The 21745-nt window shown below is 40.9% G+C and overlaps 1 protein-coding gene and 3 long non-coding RNA genes across 15 annotated transcripts in view; 2 read left to right on the top strand and 2 right to left on the bottom strand.

The window, feature by feature from the left end:
• LOC139354775 (serine/threonine-protein kinase GE16371) overlaps nucleotides 1–13055 on the bottom strand; it is a 135422-nt gene extending 122367 nt beyond the window's left edge. For 6 of the 11 annotated variants that reach the window (XR_011605630.1, XM_070999022.1, XM_070999025.1 and 3 more), the window contains exon 1: nucleotides 12895–13055. The gene's annotated coding sequence lies outside the window, so the exon portion shown is untranslated. Of the gene's footprint in view, nucleotides 1–12879 lie in introns of all 11 variants that reach the window. The other 5 variants (XR_011605629.1, XM_070999020.1, XM_070999021.1 and 2 more) reach the window with 3 other exon arrangements.
• Nucleotides 13056–13209: 154 nt separating this feature from the next.
• Nucleotides 13210–15469, top strand: LOC139354778 (uncharacterized). 2 transcript variants are annotated; one of them, XR_011605635.1, is made up of 4 exons: nucleotides 13210–13337; nucleotides 14914–15089; nucleotides 15156–15245; nucleotides 15300–15469. It is a non-coding gene; the product is annotated as an uncharacterized lncRNA (long non-coding RNA). The 2 variants fall into 2 exon arrangements; XR_011605634.1 differs by having other exon boundaries at nucleotides 13267–13429.
• Nucleotides 15470–17070: 1601 nt separating this feature from the next.
• On the top strand, nucleotides 17071–18021 carry LOC139354777 (uncharacterized). The gene is made up of 2 exons (XR_011605633.1): nucleotides 17071–17562; nucleotides 17636–18021. It is a non-coding gene; the product is annotated as an uncharacterized lncRNA (long non-coding RNA).
• Nucleotides 18022–18044: 23 nt separating this feature from the next.
• Nucleotides 18045–20126, bottom strand: LOC139354779 (uncharacterized). Its single transcript, XR_011605636.1, has 3 exons — nucleotides 18839–20126; nucleotides 18448–18779; nucleotides 18045–18381 (listed from the first exon to the last, which is right to left on the bottom strand). It is a non-coding gene; the product is annotated as an uncharacterized lncRNA (long non-coding RNA).
• Nucleotides 20127–21745: the final 1619 nt, after the last annotated feature.

Raw genomic sequence — 21745 nt, 5'->3', positions numbered from 1 at the left:
GGTAGCCGTTTTCGGGGCACCTGGGCTTGGCTTATCAAAAACAGACGTGCGACCCACGTTGAAACTCGTTAAACCAATTTTTGACGGTCGCCATCGAAGGAGAAGAGTCACCGTACACAGCATCCAAGCTCTCTTTGATTTCGCTGCGCGATTTCCCTTCCAAAAACAAGAATCGAATCACAGACCGATTTTGCTCTTTCTCCATTTTTCTAAAATCCGCGAACACGTCCGATTCCACACGTAGTCAAACAAAACTGCGAGTCCGATTCGGCTGAAATTTCGACAGTAGCCGTCTACGAGAACGTACTACACGATATTAAATTTCTATTGCGATAGTGACGCCATCGGGCGGTGATACTAAGTACTTATCGGACTCCCCTCGTATTGGCAGATAGCGTAGGCGGGGTAACGCCAAAACCGGTGACGCCACCTTTGTTGGCCATTTGGGCGAACTGGCTATTTAAATGAATCCGAGATCGCTCTTGGGGATTCTCTTAAGTGATTTTGGATCGTCTAATGACCCACTGTTGACAGCGCCCGGTTTGGTGAGATTGCAATCCCATTTAAAGCACGCTTGTGATGAAAATTAAATAAAGTTAGGTAGTGGTAAAAGGCTAATTTCATTTTTATTTATCGTTTCCCATAGCACTTCTGAACTTAACCTCCTGGCAAAAGTTTCTTGGAAATCTCGGACGGCAGCAGCACGACCTCCAACGAGGAGCACTAGCTCCTGGACACCGCCATCGATCATTCGTTGGAAAACGTGTCGGTAAATTCGTTTTGGGCGGACCAGCTACATCCACCGCCGTAAACTCGCGGTCAGTCAGAGTAGCCTCGGGGTTATCCACCGGGGAGATTTCTCAGAGGCCATTATGATGGACACTCCATTATTGTTTGGACGTCAAACGTTAGACTGTTGAGCGGCTATTCAGAGCATACCGGCCAATCTTCGCTAGCAGCGGCAGCCCCGCGATCAGCTACTCTTACCAGGAAAATTAATCAAATTAGTTTAAGGTAAATCCGTCGTTTGTATTAGAGCAAAATTTTGCTTGTGAACTAATGCAGATTTTCTGTCTGCGGTCCCGAATTGTACAACCTTTTTTTTTTGTAAAATCTGGACAGAGAAATGAGTTAATTTAAAGACAATTGCAGCGCGCTCTTAATTTTTTTATCGCACGTCCCGTCTTATTCTTCGGAGTTCCTCAGGATCAGGAGACCCCTCCACATTATAGTGCCGTGTTCTCCGCTTGGGCTAATGCCAGGCGTTAAATTTTGCAGGCGTCTGTAGTCGACGTTCCGCGTCACTCGAATCGCTGTTTTGACCCCCCAAAATAATAAATCGGCGGTTAAATTGCGTCTCGGGTCAAGTAAAGAAGTATTGATGTTTAGGATAAAATTCATAGCTCGAATACATTAAATGTAATTACTTAAACGAAATAAAATGGTGCGAGTGATTTTTTGGGGGATTAGACCGCCTGGAAATGATTCCGCCCTTTGATGATGGGTAGTGCCTCCTATACGCCATTTAGCATCATTTTCGACCTCCAGTAGCAAGCGGAGCTCGGCCAAAAAGGCATTTTCGTATTCATTTGTAGCGAACTTTTTGAGAATGCTTGTCTTTTGGTTCAAGTGGTCGCTTTTTGGCAAATTCTATAAATTTGGCCTTTCTGGTTTTTGATAATGTTAGTATTTTATTCAACTTGTCGCTTTTTGGTAAAATCTACAAATTTAGCCTTTCCGGTGTTCGAGTTCACCATCTTTAGGTACCAGTCTTTAGGGATTATTGTTATTTGTAAGAAATCGACTTATCCGTTGATAAAGTTTGAAAGAGAGCTTGAGGTCTTATTTCAACGGCACACGTTTTTAAAAAGGAATGGTTTAGTTTTAAGAGATTTTAATTTGTGCCTTCAAACCATCTATTGCAGCCTTAGGAAAATTTTCGATTTTTTAGCAGATGCAAAAGGTTTTAGTTCATTGCTAAATTTTGATTCGCCCACAACCAATTTCGATACGCCCATTGATTGGGTGTTTTCAAATAGTTTCGATAATAGGGCCACTGTGCGAGTTACCGCACACGTCGTTGCGGACTTACAGCAGCCCCCCAAACCTCGACGACAGCTAAATGGTCATTAACCCATACAATGGGTGCATAAACGCTGAGCTTGGAAACCTGCGGAAGTGAGCAGAGCCAACCGCCTCAGCAGAACGGAGTCAGCCGCCTCAGCAGTGAACGAAGCCAGCCACATTGAAAGCTACACGAAATCTTCCGACTATGCAGATTTGCATTCCTCACTCCAATTTGCCAGCTATGCAGTTCCCACTCCCCTTTCCATTTAATTCTCATACATTCCACCAGATACCATAACTTAGTTATTAGTTTACGAAACCAGAAAGGGGCATTACAATTCTGACTGTCAACGGACAAGGTTATTTCTCTTTATTCAAACGGCGATTATTCACTGTTCACCAAAAATCATACACTGGACTCTGAGGCGATATACTTGGATACTGGAATTGCACACTGGACACTTGGACAGTATACACATATATACTGTAATTGGCGCAACCAGACTCGAACCAGGAGATCGAAAATGCTTCAACTCCTAAGCGTATTGTTTCTGTACGACAGGTAAGTGAACTAATGGCGGCGAAGATATGAGAAAGGAAAAGGAAGAAGTGAAAACTAAATAAATTTAATAAAAAAAAAAATATTAAATTAAATTAAATAATGTCAAAAAACACCGAAGCTATAATTTGTTTCATCGTCCAATTTTGATAAAATTTATTCGAAACTCAGAACTAGTTAAAAAATGTTATTTCCAAGCGTAGGAGGTTATATGTTAAACAAGAAAGGAAGTTAACTTCGGCAAGCCGAAGTATGTATACCCTTGCAGCTATAATTATTAAATTTAAAAATACAAAAAATGGTATTCCCCATAGTATAAGATAATATGTAGAAAAAAAACACCGATGCTATAATTTGTTTCATATTAATTTCCCACCAATTTTGCGATCGTTCCTATGGCAGCTATATGATATAGTCGTCTGATTTTGATAAAATTAAATTCGAAATTCAGAACTAATTAAAAAATGATATTTCCAAGCGTTGGTTAGATTATAGATTTTAGATTATATGTTAAATAAAAACACCAAAGATATAATTTTTTTCTTTTTTTTCGATTATTCCATGGGAGCTTTAAGATATAGTTGTCCGATCCGGCTGGTTCCGACTTATATACTACGTGCAAAAAAAACAATAAGACTTCTGGGAAAGTTTCAGTAGAAACAGAAGGCCCTATACTACATGCAAGGGTCTTTGACAGCTATATGATAGAGTCGTCCGATTTTTATTAAATTTAATTCGAAATTATTAAAAATACTCAAAATGTTATTCCCAATAGTATAAGAGAATATGTCAAAAAACACCGGAGCTATGATTTGTTTCATATTATTTTCCCACCAATTTTCCGATCGTTCCTATGACAGCTATGTGATATAGTCGTCCGATTTTGATAAAATTAAATTCGAAATTCAAAACTAATTAAAAAATGTTATTTCCAAGCGTAGGTTATATGTCTAAAAACTCCAAAGATATAATTTTTTTTAGTTTTTTTTCCGACTATTCCTATGGGAGGTATAAGTTATAGTTGTCCGATCCGGCTGGTTCCGACTTATATACTACCTGCAAAAGAAATATGACTTTTGGGAAAGTTTCAGCCCGATAGCTTTAAAACTGAGAGACAAGTTTGAGTAGAAACGGACGGACATGGCTAGATCGACTCGTCTAGTGATGATGATCAAGAATATATATACTTTATGGAAATCATAATACCCTCTGCAAGGGTATAAAAACACCGAAGCTATAATTTGTTTCATATTATTTCCCACCAATTTTCCAAACGTTCCTTTGGCAGCTAAAAATAAAATTTAATTCAAAATTCAAAACTAATTAAAAAATGTTATTTCCAAGCGTAGGAGGTTATATGTTAAACAAGAAAGGAAGTTAACTTTGGCAATCCGAAGTTTTCACGACGAGAAAAAAAGTTTAAAAAGTAGATTTTTACACAAATTCGTCCTTTTCAATAAGTACTTAACCCACCTACATTGCAATCTCTCTTTTAGTGATTAGGCTAGACACTTAGGGCTGGTATTAGAATTAAGAAACTGGCAGTCTTTTCGACTTCTGAATTACTTCCAAGCGGTGGTCTACGCTATAAAAGAAGCACAGACTCCCAAACATTTATAGTGATAGCAATGCGACTATCAAGGTGATTTACTCGACAAATACAAAACTCTTAGACAATAGCGGACTGTGAAAAGTGAAAAGTGCATGTAGTGAGTGAATGTGCGGAATTTAACGCTCCGTAGAAAAAGCGGCTAGCAACGTTCGCTTGCAGCGGCGGATCGGGTAGAGGCTTCCTGCGGTCGGTCCATGGACTTGCCTGTCTCTGCGCATAAAGGCACTTTCATTTCTCGTGCCGCAGTCGACTCAGCGGGCTCGGGCAGTGTTGCACAATGCCAGAAGAATCAACTGATCGCATGGCGAGGATGTCTAAAGCCCCTCGCTATGGAGTTTCGAGTCCTCAGAGATAAAAGTCGCTTTGGTACACTGGTTGCAGTATCAGTCCACTGCCTACAGTTGTGCGCTGATGCCTAAAGACAATATCTACATGCTGCAGGTTGCACTTGCCGATCTGCGCTAGGATTGTAGCTTACCTTTAAGGGTGGCTGCTCTAGCTCCTCCGCAAGGAGTCCAGAACACGGCGAGTGACAGCTCTTCTGCACGGCAGAGAACTATCCGGTGCTAAAGGTCACGGAGCTGACCAATTACCATTCCCCCCGCTTACGCGAACACCGTAAAAGGGGGCCCTGGCGACCAAGCTGCGGCGGTATAACCGTCATTGGAAAAGTCGAGAGTAAATTCCAGGCCTTCGGTGGAAACTCTGAACCATGCAAACCGAGCTATTTGCCGAATTCCCACACTGGGAGGCTATATGGTCTGCGTCTGTACCAAACTGGCCGGCTGTCACGACACCTGGCAGCAGGTTTAAAATGCAACCAACCTGGCAGTAGGTATAAAATTCACAACATGGAAGGAATGTTGACTAATAACGATACTACTTCAGGTGGCAACCACGCGCGAAAACCCTCACGGCCAGGGCACGGATTCTGGAGACTCCAAATCCCATTCCAATCAACAAACAATGGCGAGGCGGTGGCGAACTCGGCCGTTTAGGTTTAGGTACGATCTACGGAAATAAAGCCGCAGAACCATCCGCGGCGTTTAAAAGCAGCACGAAAATCATGAGGTGACCATTGCTGAAAAAACCACAGGTCAATCGTCCTCTTGGGAAGAGGATGTCGCGCCGGAAGCACCCAAACGGAACCGACAAGCCCAACTGGCGGGCAGAAAAATAACTCTGCGAAGACAGCGAAAGCGAACCAGGAGCTCACAGGATCGGAACAGGTCGCAGAGCTTGGAGCGCTCCTCGACGAAGTCATTTGCTTCACGAATGACATGCAGGTGCGTCAAAGTTACTATAAAAACAATGTTCTCGACAATGAAGTCTCTCAACGGAAGCCGCCACAAATGCACTCAGTCAAGCTTGGAACCTCCTCCCAGAGCTCCAAAAAGGGCCCACGGAGTGCACAAAGAGCAGCAGACACCTTATAGTCATAAAGAGGAAAACGCCACACAAAATGATTTCTGGCGTTATGTAACCAAATGCCACACGACCACCAGCGCCGCACAAACACACCCGTGGCGTCGGCTGGTAAAACTTACAGCGAAGTCCTAGCTATGTTCATCCGACGGGACGACGGCAAGCTGCAAAACCTAACCACCCGAGTCAACAAGGTCCAATATACAGCAAATGAAAACCTCCTTCTAGAGCTCAACAGAAGCGAGGACACCAGAGGGTGTCCTAGGAGAAGCGGCGGAGGGGGGCGAGCTATCCAAAAGCTCGAGGAGCAAGACGGTGATGATCAGCGACCAAGATTCACTAGAAGCGGCCAACGATGTTATCAAGGCTCTGGTGGTCCAATTGGCCGTGAACGCCGACTTAGTTAAAGTGAGGAGCCTACGTCCATTCTATAGAGATACCCAGACGGCAGTGGTTGGTCTGCCCAGCAAAGATGCCGAAGCTGTTCTTGACAAAGCAAAGATCAGGCTAGGATGGTCTATTCGCAGAGTGAAGGAGGGGCACTCGTAGCCCAGGTGCTACAAGTGTTTGGAGATTGGGCATATAGCCCTATAGTGCCATAGTAAAGTCCACAGGAGCGGGTGCTGCATAAAACGCTGCAAGGGAGTGTGAAGGAGGACCAACGTCGACGAACCATCAAGCAAGAGGCAGGCGGTGCCCTAACGCTGCAAAGAAAGTCGTAGACAACCCCGCGAATGGAAGTGATCCAGCTTAACCTGAATTACTGTCGAGCTGAGCAGGACTTACTTCTGCAGTCACAACGTTAAAGACGACAGACAGGCTGCGCTGTAACTGTGCAGGAGAATCCGGAAGATCCTTTCTAGAGGTGCGGAAAGAAGCGGGATTTGTACGAGCTTGAATAGGAGAGACGTGGGTATACAGTTCCTATCTAGCACCAAGTCTACCACTGGAATCCTTCAGCCGAGCACTGGACATGATGGTCTTCGATGCCGCTACCCAACCATCAATGCCGGTGATTTCAACGCGTGGATCGCGTGGGGGTGTCCTCTCACCAACATCCGGGGGCGTACGTTACAGAGTCGCGCTGCTGATCGACGGAACGCAGGAAAGGTTTAATCGGGCAGGAGCTGACTCTATTATAGAACTCACATTCGTGAGCGCCACGATAGACCGACGTTCGCACTAGAGAATCCGCAAATTATTCACGGCGACCACGAGGCAATCCTCTGTACGTCCCGAACAGAGTAGCCAAGGGCTAACGCCAGGAGACGTTGAATGCTCCAAAGATGAGTAGGCGCTTTGCGGACATGCACCTCGACCCGGAGACAGACCCAAACTCCAATTCTGAAGGGATTGCAGCCGGCGTGGAGGACGCGTGCAGGGCAAACCGTTTAGAAGAGACCACGAGCCGGTACCCTCAAGAGAACGTTCCTTAGAGCCAGAAGAGCTCTTCAACGGTCGAAAAGGACGGACAGGGCCGAGGCTGCACACGCCGCCTTTAAATAAGCCAGGAGGTCGTCCCTAAAGCACGCTATCCAGGACAACAAACGGGAATGCTTCCGGAAGTTATGCGACGCAGCAGAACAGGACCCTTGGGGGTAACTGCAGGCCACCGCTCTCCTACGAACCACGAAAACCTATATGAGATTGTTCGCACTTTGTTTAAAACGGGTAGCGCCAAGGAGCAAACACGACATGAAATGGGTCCTACAATGGAGATCAGCGAAGTAACGGAGGTCGAGGTTGCTGAAGCTGTCAGCGAGAGGGAACATTTTCCCGTGGGTGTAAAACCCAGAAGCTGTTGCTTCTGAACAAACCAGGAAAGCCGCCAGGAGAAGCTTCCTCCTACAGACCAATTTGTCTGCTCGAGACAGTTGGCAAGGTTTTTGAAAAGCTAATTTCCAAGCGACTTAATCTGGCAATCGAAGCTGCTGGCGGCCTCTCCCCTAACTAGTTCGGCTTCCGGAAAGGAAAGTCCACTTTAGACGCGATCCACTTTGAATAGAGTTTACAAAAAATGTTGACATTTGTTGAGTGAGTGTCTTAGACCATCTTGTAGAGTGATTTATTCCTGGTGTAAAGAATCCAGCCTTAATCTTCACTTTTTTGCGACTTTTTGCAAAAATTAATTTTTTATGTAGCAACCTCTCGATTGCCAATGCGGCCGTTAAAAGTGTGACGCAAGCACACGTACGGCCGCGACAAGCAGAGTGCCGTACTCGCTTTTATTTGTGAGCATATCCTCGACAATGTGTTTCAGATGAACAAAACTCGTTTAAAGGAGGAAGCGCGAGTTTTTTCCGTAAATTTTTCGACACTTCGCCAAAAATGAAATAGAACAAGGAAGAACGCTATAGTCGAGTACCTCGACTATCAGATACCCGTTACTCAGCTAAATAGAGATATGCAAGTAGCAAAGCGAGATTAAAATGCGCCACCTACCGGCGGTATACAGATTTAAGCGTTTTGGGCGTTAGAGTGGGCGTGGCAAATTTTTTTTTGGACCAATCGATAGGTATTGACGAAACCAATACATTTCAGTTAAAATTTTTTATTCAGCATAAAAATTGTGGGCATCACAGGTTTTCGCGGTTTGTGGGCGTTAGAGTGGGCGTGGCATATTCGCGTGACAAACTTGCGCTGCGTATAAGGCTACGGAATCTAAATCTGAAATCCCAATTCTCTATCTTTGATAGTTTCCGAGATATCCACGTTCATATTTACGATTTTTTGAAGTTTGTGGGCGGTTTATGGGCGTTAGGGTGGGCGTGGCAAACTTTTTTTTGGGTCAATCGATAGGTATTGATAAGAACATTACATTTCAGTTAAAATTTTTATTCTAGCATCAATACTGTAGGAGCCACAGTTTTGGGCGGATTTTGGGCGTTAGAGTGGGCGTGGCACTGTACTGAAACAAAGTTGCGCTGCGTAAGAAGCTCAGGAATCTGCACGCCAAATCTCAATAGCCTAGCTCCCATAGTTTCCGAGTTCTCAGCGTTCATCCGGACAGACAGACGGACAGACGGACAGACGGACATGGCTAGATCGACTCGGCTAGTGATCCTGATCAAGAATATTTATACTTTATGGGGTCGGAAACGCTTCCTTCTGCCTGTTACATACTTTCCGACGAATCTAGTATACCCTTTTACTCTACGAGTAACGGGTATAAAAACGGAATAAAAACCAGGAAGAACGCTATAGTCGAGTACTCCGACTATCAGATACCCGTTATTCAGCTAATGGTACCAAGGGGAAATGGATAAATGCAAGCAGCAAAGCGAGATTAAAATGAGCCACCTACCCGTGATCTCAATATATGGTTATGTGGGTGGTAGACAGATTTAAGCGTTATGTGCGTTAGAGTGGGCGTGGCAAACTTTTTTTGAGCAATCGATAGGTATTGACGAGACCAATATATTTCAGTTAAAATTTTGTATCTATCATGAATATTGTGGGTGCCACAGGTTTGGGCAGTTTGTGGGCGTTAAAGTGGGCGTGGCATATTCGCGTAACAAACTTGGCTACGGAATCTAAATCTGAGATCACATTTCTCTATCTTTCATAGTTTCCGAGATATCCGCGTTCATACCTACGATTTTTTGAAGTTTGGGGGCGGTTTGTTAACGTTACAGTGAGCGTGGAAAACTTTTTTTTAGGTCAATCAATAGGTATTGATGAGAACAATATGTTCAAGTTAAAATTTTCTAGCATCAAAACTGTAGGAGCCACAGCTTTGGGCGGTTTGTGGGCGTTAGAGTGGGCGTGGCACATTACTGAACAAACTTGCGCTGCGCAGGAATCTCAGGAATCTGCATGCCTAATTCCAGTACTGTAGCTTCCGATATCTTAGAGTTCAAACGGACAGACGGACATGGCTAGATCGACTCGGCTAGTGATCATGATCAAGAACATATATTCTTTATGGGGTCGGAAACGCTTCCTTCTGCCTGTTACATACTTTCCGACGAATCTAGTATACAGTATATGTCATTCCTCTCCTTAAAGAAAAGGAAAATGTCGGCATGCATATGGCAACATGCATGCTAAATATAAAAAAATCAGAACAAAAGTATAGCCAACATTCGCTGGCAAAGGGCACCACGCTTTCGTATTTTTACCAGACATGGCCCGCGCTGAGCAGCTGAACTGCTCAATTTCAACCGCACGGAGTCCGTGATGCTAATTGGAATTATAACAGGCCAGCGTGGCTGGTCGGCACACATGCTGGCAGGCTGAATTCCGCAAAAAAAATTATTTCTGCTGAAGCTGCAGGGATGAAGAGGAAGAAGAAATTATAGAAAACTTTCTCTGCTCCTGTCCAGCCCTATTAACGAAACACTTAGGTTCCCCTTTATCAACGATCTATACGAACTGGCTAAATTAAAAATCTAAATACTTTCATAAAATCCTCTAGGTGGAAGAATGTTAACCAACGTATTCAAACGTATTATACGGTTTTACAAAAGTGGTCAAAGTGTGTGATACTAAGGTCTGACAGTCGTTCCAATCTAACCTAACCTTTAATACTATACATAAATGTGATTTGGCTATTTTCGAAACAACTGTCAACACCACTTATTTTAGTTAACATGTCGCCGCCTAGGATACAAATTAAATTTAAAGCCTATCGACAAAAAAAAATTGAAAAAATCATTAAAAATTATATTACATTTTCCATGAATTTTGGGCATGTTTTAATCGCAGGGAACTTCAAGTTGAAACTATTTTTCAAAAGTTGTGGTAGGTTTATGACCTTTTATATATACATATATATATATATATATTACAATAATAAATATAAAACTAATTTGTGTGGAAAACTGAGTGCGTCTAACCCAAGACCAGCAGTGTATATACAGCTCCGGCAACAAAAATAGCACCAATGTGTAGGCAATTCTTTTTTGTGCTACAGAAGGGTCATTTTTTGCAATATTTTTATTCTTTTTCTAAGGGTAAGTAGGGTTACATATCTATTAACTAAAATAAAATTTGTTACGCCCACAATGCGGATGGTTTTTAAAATTTCTATACATTTATCAAAAAAGTAGCAAAGTTATGCGGCAACAAAAATAGCACTACTTAAAGAAAAGGCTTAAAAAACTTAAAAATACCGCGATTTGGAATTTTTGTTTGATTGTAATGTAAGGTAATAAAATATTGTTCTAAAGCTTGAGCTGCAACAACAACGACCGACCTTAACGTCACTAGACACCAGAATCATTCCTTGACAAAATTGTTGTGTGGTTCTTTCAAAATAGCTCAAGGGCAGTTTTTTCTTCGGTTTTGCATTAAAAACAAAGTTTTTTAACATTTCTGCAAAAATGTTCGATGTTTTTTAGTTCTGGGGCTTGAAAGGTCCCCATTATACCATTTAGCTTAGGGGTTTTGAAACTTTGGACGACTCTCTATCAGATTTTTTTTGGTTTATAATCGTGGTAATGCCTTTTTTTTCAAACTTGCTTTGTTTTTATTAAGGTTTCATCATAAGGTAAGTTTGAAAGTGAATCAACTCAAGGCATATTTAAGTTTAAATAATTTCTTCAGCAGACATGGAACTACGACTTGTCTTTCCAATGTGGAGATTGAGACATATTTAAATAAAATTGATTTTGAAATTGATACGTACGGAGAAGAATTGTTGAACGAATCAGCATTTGCAGTTGATCAGGAAAATTAAGTGGCGATTGAAAAAGCGATCAATATGTCAGATATACTCCTATTCCGTTGGCAAACCTGATTGCATCGAATTCACCTAAACTATTCAAACGCAAAGCGCCTGCTGACTATGACACAGGTTATGCTGAAGAAAGTACAAATGCCGAACATGTACATAGGATCTGTTAGGGCTATAGATCCTAAAGACAGTTTTCAAAAAGATGCTGTGGCGCCAGTTTCAATCAGTTCGTCAGACCTTTCTTCGACAATATTTACCAGACATACCACACAAATGGGAAGTGACATTTTTCAAGTTGTGTGACTACTCTGGATTTTGCTATAGTTTTAAGATATATTTCGGCGCAGAGGACAACGTTGTTCAAACCCGCTCACCAGATCTTGGTGCGGAAGCAAATGTAGTTTTTCGACTATCAAGCAATGTTCCGGATTTTAAAACCACATTATCTATTTAGAATTTATAAGGTCAGTTTACACGTTTTGTTCGCTCTGAAAACTTCCGATGAGAAGTCGCATACGTGCAAAAAGGACTAGGGAGCCCAAGACAAGTTGAAAATGCAAGGAGCTGCATAGGTAAGAAAACTTTTGTACCGTCTAATGATGTACATTATGATGGCGTTGAGCATTTTCCGATCTTTTTATCACGCGCTGGCAAAAAAAAAACCTGTAAGCTTCCTGGTTGCACTTCCGAAACAGAAATTGTAAGCCGTAAATGCAACACAAACCTGTGCCATTCCCAGGAAAATGACTATTTCTACGAATTGTATCACAAATAAGAGAACTAAACTTTGAAGTTAAGTTACGTAAATTTTAATTGTTATTTCTTTTGTTTTATGAGCCTTTCTTTATTTGCTTTATAATAAACATTTTTAAACTGAACATTTTTTTTGCCTACTTTCCCAAAGCGGCCTCAAGGCGGATATAAAGTTTTTAGTTTGCTGCTTAGGTAGTCAACAATTTTGTATCAAATTTACTCCTAGTATAACTACATTATCAACAAAATGAACACATTATGTGTGAATATTACGGAAAGTTAACAACAGTCCAGTAACCGGAATTAGTGATATATCACTTTACATATAAAAGTCCCAAAACTGTCCCAAACAAAATGTTTTCTTTGGCAGATGAGAGTCTTGTTGTTCGAAAAGTGAGGGCTAACCCAGCTGTGAGCCACTGTATATCAGTCCTTCTATCAACAAAAATTATGTATTATTTATGCATTGGCTTATAGGAAAGGAAAAAAAACAGACTTCTCCTACTAGATTGCAGAGAGGATTTTATCAAAACCTAATTGTTAAAATTAGTTATTTTGAGTTGATTTTGTTGGGATTTTCATTTTTTCGGCATCACCTTTTACGCAAAACAATATATGTATGAATGTAAACACTCCGTTAAGCCAGCACAGAAGTTTATTTCATTTAACCATTTGCAGCTACACTGAGGCGGAACTCTTTCTGTCTACATAAAACAGGATACGAATAAAAACTGGAGACGGACCCTGGGGTTAACTTAACTTTGCCCACATTCAGTTTTTACTCACATATATATAAGCTACCTTTTGATGATAGTTTGTGATGCTTGCGCTCTCCAAAGCGTGCTTGACAACTTATGTGTTACAAAGAGGCAGGAATCTTAAACAGTGCTTGACATTTAAATTTCTCCTTTTTAATTAAGCTGATTTGTGTACTCAAACTCTAATTTACATCAACTGACATGACTGTCTGGACGTGATATCGAAAATATATCACAGCAACAAAATATCGATATTTTTCCTCTAAAAATATATTACCGCGATATTTTCTGAACTGCAATTTTGTATAATTATATTTTTTTTAGATTATTTTTGAAATATATTATATTTTGCCACTAGTATATATATATATATTCACAAAATTCTGCTTCAGCAACTTTTTTCATACAAAAAATATCGTACCAGAAAACAACGGGAAAAACCAGCTTCACCGGAAAATTATACCGCACACGCAAATCGATTCAGTGGTTTAGTGTTTTTATCCAAAATTGTTTACGAGCTTAGTTATTTTTATACCCGTTACTCGTAGAGTAAAAGGGTATACTAGATTCGTCGGAAAGTATGTAACAGGCAGAAGAAAGCGTTTCCGACCCCATAAAGTATATATATTCTTGATCAGGATCACTAGCCGAGTCGATCTAGCCATGTCAGTCTGTCCGTCTGTCTGTCCGGATGAACGCTGAGATCTCGGAAACTATGAGAGCTAGGCTATTGAGATTTGGCGTACTGATTCCTGAGCTTCTTACGCAGCGCAAGTTTGTTTCAGTAGACTGCCACGCCCACTCTAACGCCCACAAACCGCCCAAAACTGTAACTCCTACAGTTTTGATGCTAGATAGAAACTTTTAACTGAAATGTATTATTCCCATCAATACCTATCGATTGACCTAAAAAAAAGTTTGCCACGCCCACTTAAACGCCCACAAACCGCGAAAACCTGTGACGCCCACAATTTGCATGCTAGATAAAAAATTTTAACTGAAATGTATTGGTGTCGTCAATACCTATCGATTGATCCAAAAATGAATTTGCCACGCCCACTGTAACGCCCATAACGCTTAAATCTGTCTACCGCCGGTAGGTGGCGCATTTTAATCTCGCTTTGCTGCTTGCATATCTCCATTTCCCTTTGAGTAACGGGTATCTGATAGTCGAGGTACTCGACTATAGCGTTCTTCCTTGTTGTACTTGACGTTTCGGGATTTTATTGGGAAGGAAATGCATTTGAAATGCCATGAATCCGTTATAAGGAAATTGTTGTTGGTGCCGGATCCAGGTTCTCACATTGAATAAAAAAATTGCTATGCTCTCTTTTAAAGAAATTACCAACCTCCCGCTTGTTTTTTTTTTTGGATGACCTGGCACCTTTTTGGGCAAAAATGTACATTATTTAAGTAAGGAAATGGTCATTTGAAGGCGCATCGACCTCCCAAAATTGTTTAAAATGTACCCTTCAGTTCTGCAGTAGGGACGCGGTGACATGGCTCAAGGCAAAAAGCTTATTTTGTTTTTTTTGTGCCTAAAACGCTGTGCCGCTGTTGACGTCAGCAGAGCAGTCGGCGCAGCGTAGAAGACTGCCCACGAAAACGATCGTGCAACAAAGAGAGGCAGATACTCGGATATTTCCCTCTCTTTCTTGTTTTATAATCTGCCTGCACTCCGTGCTCGCAGAGACAAATTTCGGCCGGTCCGTTATTTTTTTTTGCGTCTCTCCGTTATGTTCGGCTAGCGACTAATATTTCGGCGGAAAAATTTTCGTGGAGCAGCGACATGTGAATGCCCTAATATTTTAGGAGCATTATTGTGTATCGAAAATATACAACTTGTATTGTTTTATAAAAGTAAATTATTTGATTATAGTAAAATTAAGTAATTTGGATTTACTTTTAATGTTATGCTTACTTATTATACATTTTTATTACAATATATTTTTTTAGTGTAATTATAGAAAATTAGTCCGTTAAAATTGATTTCAATATTTAAAACATTAGTAGTATTAGTATTAACATTTTTAAAAAATTCGTATTGTATTTCTTACTTAAGAAGTACAAATTATATAGTCGGATATCGCCAACAGCGAAGAGAAAACAAAAGAAATCAAGTAAAGGGGTGAGAAGACTTGGTGCATTCTGTTTGAGTGATTGAAAGGGAAGCACCATGTTAATTCTGCGCAGCAGAGTTACTTTAGTCGTCTCTTTAAGTTAATATAATAAAGTCAGGTAAGTGCTACGTTAAGTTTTAGATGTTGTGCATTGATCTTAGTTTAAAGTACGTAAATTTTGAAGGTATTCAATGGGTTCCGTTAGCCGAAAGTGGATGACGAAATGTTTTGATCCAATAAAAATCCTGCAAAGGGTTAAACACAGCTATAAAAGGTTAATAAACAATTAAACAAATAAAACGCATTTTTTAAACATATGTTTTTTCAGGAGCGTTGGCCACGGATTCAGAGGACCCGGACAAAGGTTTAAGAACGGCGATGACTAACGTTTAAAATAAGCTTACGAAGCAAAAAAACAGAAGCAATAATTCTACAATTTTTGAAAATCTAAATAATACCATATAATTAAAATGAAATTAAATATGTATGTATTTTAAATTCTATATTTTTATAATTGAAAACTCAAGGAAAAATTCTGATTTTCCCAAGTGATTCACTTGGGACGTGTCCCTTGCAAGTGATTTCACAAGTGAAAACTCAAGGTAAAATTCTGATTTTCCCAAGTGATTCACTTGGGACGTGTCACCGGCACGTGACAGGCCATACGAAAAATGAGTATAAGGAACAAGTGAAATCCCGTAGGACTTCGAAAAATTTTCATTTGAATTTTCACTTGTGAAAATGCGGACATTCCATACAATTTTCTATATGGAGCGTCACTTGTTCTTCACTTGTGCACGAGGACATGTCCCAGGTGATTCCCAAGGTGATTCACAAGTGAAACTTTTTTTTTGGAACTGAAGGGTTGTTTGTGACTCTCACAGTCGGAAGACAGACTAGCATATCACTGAACGCATTTTCTTGAAACGTAACGGGAATTTATTTGTCGACGCCATAGGCTATAACGCTCTCTTGTTTTTTTTTTATTTTTAAAATGGTAAATAAGAGTTATGTGAGACTTAGATGATTTCAATGTACTTTGTGGATAAGAGTTAGTGATAATACTGACGTTCTTAAATAAAAAATTATTTTTATTTTCAGTTCTTGGTTAAAATAACGCTTACACTATAAAAAAAAATTTAATTTCATACTGTTTTTTAATTAGCAACGCGTTTTTTTAACAACAAAATTTTATGTAGTATCACCACTTCTGCATCCTTAGATTTATAAAGGACACAAATTTATAGCAGCAGGAAACTTTTATAAACAATTTGCTTGACAATAAAAGATTTTAAAAACAAAGTGAATATATCGAGATTTTTTGACGATACATTCAAAAATCTAAATTTTATCTTTTAAACAGCTAGTTTAATCGATACGATATTTATTTAAGAATTTTATAAGAATTCCCCAACGCAAATCGATACTCTTCACTGTTTAAAGAAAATAAGAACTACGCTAAAGTTGAGCGGTTTTAGATACCCGTTAATCAGCTCAAGGGAGCGCAAGGGGATTTACAACCGGAGGGGCCACAGTTTTAGGCGGTTGTGGGCGAGGTACTGTGTACTGCGAATCTCTGGAATCTGCATGTCCATCTGTCCGCGTGAATGCTGTGATCTTAAGAACTGTAAAAGCTAGAGGGTTGAGATTTCACTTGGCCACGCACACAAGCCGCCTCTTGCATATCGCCATATCCCTTGTACTCCCTTAATATCGTCTTTCTTCAGAGAACCATCCACCATTCATAAGGTTTTGCCGTTCCGAAAATTTCCCAGTTAGTTCCCTATCCTTCCCATAGGGTACATCCGTTCGAAACGGTTGGGATTTTTGACAAATTCCCCCAAAGCATATTTACCATCTACCATCCGATAACAGCTGATCTGGCTAATCGAACAAATCCTGATACTTCTTGAATGGAAGGCGCAGAAGTATCAGGATTTGTTCCATTAGCCAGATCAGCTGTTATCGGATGGTAGATGGTAAATATGTTTTGTGGGAATCGGAGTTTCACATTTGTCAAAAACCCCAACCGTTTCGACCGGATGTACTCTATGGGAAGGATAGGGAACTAACTGGGAAATTTTCGGAACGGCAAAACCTTATGGACCATCCGTTCAATGGATGGTAGATGGTGGATGGTTCTCTGAAATGTGAAACTCCGATTCCCCCAAAGCATATATACCATCTACCATCCGATAACAGCTGATCTGGCTAATGGAACAAATCCTGATACTTCTGCGCCTTCCATTCAAGAAGTATCAGGATTTGTTCGATTAGCCAGATCAGCTGTTATCGGATGGTAGATGGTAAATATGTTTTGGGAGAATCGGAGTTTCACATTTGTCAAAAATCCCAACCGTTTCGAACGGATGTACTCTATGGGAAGGGGGTATTAGGTAAGTAAAATGTATTCAGCAGTCGAGGCACTCCACTATTACTGTGTTTATGCTATGCCTACTTCATAAAATCATTTCATGAAATGAGCAAATTCGTGTGTGGATAAACACCGTTTCATAAATTCAATCACACAGGAGAGTTGACTATGATTCCCACAGAGTACATGCACCATACGCCAATGAATGACAACTAACGTAAGCAACAGTTGTTAACATATATATGTAACTTCCGCATGCGTAACCAAATTTATTAATCGAGTGCTTGCAGATTTTAGTCTTGGAACAACTCAATTAATGAGAAATAATTGTCGTCAGCATCATAGCAATCCTTTTATTCAACCAACCATAAAGCTTTCGATTTGCCACCGATTTTTGCAAAGTTGGTCTTGACATTTAGAGGAAAAACTATTCTATTGAATCAAGTGCTCAAAATAATTTATACAATTGTTCTTAAAGCCTAGTACTCAGATCGGCTAAGAGTTTCACTAGTCGAAAAATCTTATTCTTTGTAGTGTGACCGAAGTTTTCAAAGTTCACCCGCAATGCATGTAACATGGTCTTACTGTCAAGCAGTTGGGTTTGAAATTTAAATTTAAAAAGGAGGAGTCTGCTGGTACACATAGAAATAAAAATACAAATAAATGGAATGTTCAACGAATGTTTTTATTTATGTAAATAAGTAGTTTAAAGCTTCCTTCTCGCCCCACGGATGCTTCGCCATCTTTCCCGCTCCACCGCAGTCCAACTCCGAGTCTCAATAGGCATATTGGACCTTGAGGAAGTGGGAGCCGGATTGGGAACGTGGTTGATCCGCTGATGCTGCAGAAAGTCGCCCAGCATCCTGGCAGTGGCTGGCTTTGGCTTCTCCAGCTGTTCCTTAGCGGGCGCCCTATTTTCCTCCCTATAGAAGCCAGCGGGTCCTCCAGCTCCGCTTAAGCTGCCAAGTAGCTGGTGTTGGTGGTGTCCGGAGTCCAAATGGAGAGGTCGTCGGAGATCGTATTACTGGTGGTTCTGCTAAAAAGATACTTCTATTAGTACAACGCGCCCGGCAGGATGTCCATGTAAAGATCGAAGTCCCACTCGGCATGTTCCTTCCCAGTGGGGTTCAACGAATGTTTTCATGTATGTAAATTAGTAGTTTAAAGTTGCCTTCTCGTCCCACGGATGATTCGCCATCTTTCCCTTGAGGAAGTGGGAGAACGGTGTTGATCCGCTGATACTGCAGGAAGTCGTCCAGAATCCTGGCAGTGGCTGGCTATGGCTTCTCCAACTGTTCCTTAGCGGGCGCCCTATTTTCCTCCTCTCTATAGAAGCCAGAGGGAGCTGGATCCGCCTAAGCTGCCAAGTAGCTGGTGGTGGTGGTGTCCGGAGTCCTAATGGAGAGGTCGTCGGATATCGTATTACTGGTGGTTCTGCTAGAAAGATACTTATATTAGTACAACGCAACCAAGTTCTTTTGGACAGATCTTACTTTCTTTGCGAGGACGCGCCCGGTAGGATGTCCATGTAGAGATTTAAGTCCCACTCGGCATATTCCTTCCCACTGGGATTCTCTAGTGGATCTCCTACAGCACTTCAACTATTCTGAGAATTTTATCCTTTTGTGGAATTGCTTCCTGTCGGTGAAATCCCACAATAAAGGGCATAAGCTTGGATTTGGCGTCCTATTACATCTGCACTGACTTGCAGCATCCGGTTTTGAGGTTTTCCTTCCAGTTTTAATTTTTAGTTTCCACATTGCCTTTGCACGAACTCCGTCAAAGATTGAATTTCTTATTTTTTGGGCCGCGGCTCAGGCGTTCAACGAAATTCACTCGCTAAATCTGGTATTTTTTCTGATATTTCCCTAGCTCATCTGAGTACCGCGCTGAAAAACAGACCCGACGAAAAGCTTTAGCCGCGTATTTGCCTCTCGCTCACTCCTATGGTTAGCTCGCGGTTTTCGTCGATCTGAGTACTAGGCTTAAGGCAGTAAACCTTAAAAAAAAGCTATTTGAAAAAATGCTTGAAAATTTAAATGATGGTAACTTCTTTGGTTTATAACTCCGCTAATTGAAGTCCAATTCCAACAAGTGAGATGTATTTGGAAAGGTTCATCTATCTTTTTTCAGATTGTGTAACTTCTTTGGTTAATAACTCCGTTAACTGAAGTCCGATCCCAACAAGTGATGTCATAATATGTGATAGATAATTGAATTCTTTTTTGCGAATATCTTAAGAGCGTTTCTATGAATCTTTTTTTAAGTAATAACAGCCTGTACATGAAAGACATATTAGCCTAGAAAAATTGGTTTTAGGCATGAAATATTTTGGTTGTTTACTAGTGTTACTTTCCCATTATTTATCCGATCGTTTATATGGCAGCTATATGACACAGTCGTTCTGTTTATTAAATTTAATTCATTCATGATATTTTACAAAAGTTATATTCCTAGAAAGATACTATTTAAATTATCTTTTTGATTATTCCTATGGGAGCTATGGGATATAGTTGTCTGATTCGGCCCTATGCGACTTATATACTTTCTACAATAAAAAAAAAAGCTTGGGAAGGTTTCATCCCGGCAGCTTTAAGACTGGGGGACTAGTTTGCATTGAATCAGACAGACGGTCATGGGTAGATCGACTCATCTAGTGATGTTGATTAAAAACATATAAATTTTTTGGGGTCTGATTCTCCTCTGCAACGGTATAAACATAGAATATGTCAATGGTATAAATTCCGTATAAACATGTAATGAACAGGGTGGCTAATGAAAGCCGCTACAAAAAAAAAATTAAATAACTTTTTTTCTATTTAATGAATCTGGTTAATTTTTTTTATTTTCCAGATTGACTTTTACATTTAAGCCTAGTACTCACATCGACGAAAACCGCGAGCTAACTATAGGAGTGAGCGAGAGGCAAATACGCGGCTAACGCTTTTCGTCAGGTCTGTTTTTAAGCGCGGTACTCAGATGAGCTAAGGAAATACCAGAAAATATAACAGATTTATCGAGTGAATTTCGATGAACGCTGTTAGCCGCCGCAAAGAATAAGAAATGTAATCTTTGGCGGTGTTCGTGCAGAAGCGGTGGGGAATTTAAAAACTAAAAATGGAAGAAAAACTCCAAGCTGTTGCCCATTTTTGTGGGACTTGACCGACAGGAAGCAATACAACAACGGGGCAAATCCGCAGAATAGTTGAAGTGCTGGAGGAGATCCACTAAAGAGTCCCAGTGTTAAGGAACATGGGACAACGCTTGATCTCCGACGAGCTCTCCATTAAGGACTCTTGCATATCTCCATTTCCCTTTTGTCCCTTTAGCTGACTAACGGGAATCTGATAGTCGAGGTACTCGACTACAGCATTCTTCCTTGTTGTATTTTAATATATTTGTGCACCAGCAGACTCTTCTTTATTAAATTGATCCAATTGATTTGTTTCCCGTTTGGCAACAAGCCTACCTGCTTGACAGTAAGACCATGCCACATGCATTGCGGGTGAACCCTGAAAACTTCGGTCACACTATAAAGAATACGATTTTTCGGCTACTGAAACTCTTAGCCGATCTGAGTACTAGGCTTTAACAAAAATGGATAACGGGGACACTGAAACCAGAATTCGGATTGTCCACCGCTATCACGCACTGGAGTCCGTAGTTTCGGTTCAAAGAGAGTATAGGCGCACGTTTGGCGGCAATCCTCCGAGCAGTTGGACCATAATGAGACTTGTTAACAATTTTGCCGAGCATGGGACAGTCAACAGAAGACCTTACCATCGAAACCCTTTTGTTCGAACGGAGGAAACAATCGCTGCTGTAGCTGCTGCCATTCAAAACAGTCCACGTGTTTCGACAAGAAGCTTATCTGCTCAAATGGGTGTAAGCAGACAGTCATTACAGTCACAAAGATTTGGACTTATTCCCATATAAAATTCAAATGGCCAACAAACTGAACGCTGCAGACTTGCCGATTCGCTTGGAATTTTGCCAGAAGATGCTTCAAATGGTGGAAGAGGATGGAAACATGTTGAACTGTCTTTTCATGTCTGACGAGGCCCATTTCGATTTAAACGGCAACATAAACAAACAAAATTGTCGAATATGGAGTGCTTCCAACCCACAGATACTCCATGAGACGGAATTGCATCCACTTCGTGTCACAGTGTGGTGTGCAGTTTCATCACGCTGCATTGTCGGGCCCTACTTCATCGAAGAAAACAGTCACACCGTTACGGTTACTGGAGACCGTTACTTGAGCATGTTGAGATAGTTTTTCTATCCAGAATTACGCCGAATGAGAATTTCTTTCAACTCTGTGTGGTTTCAGCAAGATGTTGCAGCTCCTCACATAGCCCAACCTGTTATGACAGAATTGCGACGAAAATTTCCCAGTA

This window comes from Drosophila suzukii, unplaced genomic scaffold (genome assembly GCF_043229965.1).
Source record: "Drosophila suzukii unplaced genomic scaffold, CBGP_Dsuzu_IsoJpt1.0 scf_22, whole genome shotgun sequence".
Lineage (NCBI taxonomy): Eukaryota > Metazoa > Arthropoda > Insecta > Diptera > Drosophilidae > Drosophila > Drosophila suzukii.
Note: the sequence above shows the minus strand (reverse complement) of the source record. Positions and strands in the feature narration are given on the sequence as shown.